The 2,510-nt window shown below is 40.2% G+C and overlaps 1 non-coding gene across 1 annotated transcript; it reads right to left on the bottom strand.

Annotated features, from left to right (window-relative positions):
• Positions 1-358: 358 nt before the first annotated feature.
• Positions 359-433, bottom strand: Trnas-cga. The gene has a single exon. It is a non-coding gene; the product is annotated as a tRNA-Ser (tRNA).
• Positions 434-2,510: the final 2,077 nt, after the last annotated feature.

Below are 2,510 nucleotides of genomic sequence, written 5' to 3'. Positions count from 1 at the left end.
CGATTCATAATTATTGCAAAATAGGTCAATAATGTACGAAGACTTCAAGGAGTCTAACTGAAATGAGTGAGTGGCAATTTATAATTTAGTGACAGAAGGCTGATATACATTAATGATTTTCCACTTCCAGTCTCTGGAAGAACCACATTTTGGCCTTTTCAGAGATGATACCACAATAGGGATAAAAGTAGTACCAGTCCTCTAACTAAATGGCCAGCTAGAAATATGTTTGAAAATGTCAGCTGAAGGTTCAAGGCAAATGGATTATCACTTAAATTCGACAGGGCTCAGTTCAGTACTTCTAATACAACTCCAGAAACTATAAACTAGATGAAACTTCCTGGCAGATTAAAACTGTGTGCCCGACCGAGACTCGAACTCGGGACCTTTGCCTTTCGCGGGCAAATGCTCTACCAACTGAGCTACCGAAGCACGACTCACGTCCGGTACCCACAGCTTTACTTCTGCCAGTACCTCGTCTCCTACCTTCCAAACTAGATCTCTCAGGCATTGAAATACGTGATGTTGTTAATGAATTACACACCTTAGTTCAGCCACGTTTGCAGTATGCTTGATTACTGCTGTGGGTGATTTAAGACTGAAGGAACTTGTTTATTCTGCGTATTTCTGTTTGCTAATGAGATACTGAATCATTCATTCGGGAAACTCAGCTTACAAGGATCACATTTACAGGATGTAGAAGTGTGTTATAAGAATTCTACCTAATGGTTAATGCCTGAATGGTCTTTATTGACCTCTTAAAAAAACTTACTCTTTTGATAAGTGCCGTACCTAAAAGCCAGAAAAGAATTAGTGTGCCCTTTTAGGAGTTTCCAGTTCACTCAAGATTTATTGTTGCAACAGTGCAAGTGGAATACTTGAAATGATTACATTTACAAATCAGTAGCACAAGCTATTCTGAGGTACCAGATATCGATCCATGCTGAAACACTCATATTAGTATATCATGTATCCTCTGTGGTTGGCAGTGTAGGTGCTGACTCTGACATCCATTTGATTGTCCTGTTCTGAAAGTGTTGTTGGTTGACAAGATACACGAGTCACTTCTCGTCCCAACATATCCCCACATGCTTGATTGGAGACAAGTCCATAGACCATGCTGGCTAGGGAAGTTGCAGCATATCTTGTAGAGCATGTTGAGTTTAATGGGCAGTATGTCTGTGAGCATTATCCTGTTGAAACAACACATCACCTTCCTGTTGCAAGATGGCGAAAGAACAAGTCTAACGACATTTTTCACAAACTGTGTGCTGATTAGCATCCCCTCCACAAACACCAAAGGTGAATAAGAGTTGTAGCTTATCACACAGCAGACCACAAGGCCTGGAGTGGGGGCCAGCGTGTCTTGGATGAATGCACTTTATGAGGCAGCACTCACCTGGTCTATGTCGAATGTGCGGACAGTCATTATATGCAAGCAGGCAGAATGTACTTTCATCGCTGAAGACCACAGCATGCCATTCCATCTCCCCAGTGATCCTCTGACAGCACCTGTCAAGCATTGCATGTCTTTGCCACCATGGTTTGAGTGGCAGACGGGCAAGAGATATGCATCCCCGTAGTCCCACTGCTAATAACCGGTTAGTAGCTAAATGATCTACCACTGCTAGTCTTACAATATGAGAAGCCTGTTGGGCATCTGTGCCGTGTGGATGTTCAGAACCTCATCTATATGTGTAAGAATGCTCACATGACCACTGATACCAGCATCATTGCACAACTGCTATAGCATGTCCATCTTGTGTGGCAATTCTCTGAAAGGACCATCCCGCCACTTGCAAGGCCACAATCTGACCCCTTTTAAACTCACTCAGTTGTCTGTGGGAATATGAATTTTGTCAAATATGTGGACTGTATTATTGCCATTACACTCATGAAATTACACTAAAGTGGACTGCTGCAGTTATGCCTATGGTGCAAACCATAAAGAGAAGAAAAAAAATACAATTTCATTGACACTATTTATTGAAGAAACAAATATGTTCAATTTTATGTGCAGAGCAGGACATTTATAAAAGAGATATATGTTTTTACACCATAATTGGTGATACACTGGCTCTGGCTTGGATGCTTTCTATTATTTGTCAGATTTATATTCCAGTCCATGTATGTAACTTCTTCTCTGGTGGATAAATAAACTGAACACACATTTTATTAGCTTGGAATGTATTTTTCACTCAAGGAATATACTTACCATTCAAGGAAACATGCTATCCTGTCAGTAAGAAGAAGAAAAATAAGAAGATCAATAGACTGTAGAACTCTGATCTGAAACAAAAAATCTGAAAGTGTTTGTTCAGACTTTTCTCCAAAAATAGCCTCAGTATTTAGAGCACACATTCATGTGTACCATTATTTATGCCACTGTATTAGCACTGAAGCAATCATACTGTTACAAAGGAAATATATCATCAATAATAATTGCTAGGCTGCTCCTGTAAGTAATTCACTTGATGACCAGTTTATAGCCTGGAAACCATGTCATTGGG

This window comes from Schistocerca americana, chromosome 5 (genome assembly GCF_021461395.2).
Source record: "Schistocerca americana isolate TAMUIC-IGC-003095 chromosome 5, iqSchAmer2.1, whole genome shotgun sequence".
Taxonomy (NCBI): domain Eukaryota; kingdom Metazoa; phylum Arthropoda; class Insecta; order Orthoptera; family Acrididae; genus Schistocerca; species Schistocerca americana.
This window is presented reverse-complemented; position numbering and strand designations above follow the sequence as displayed.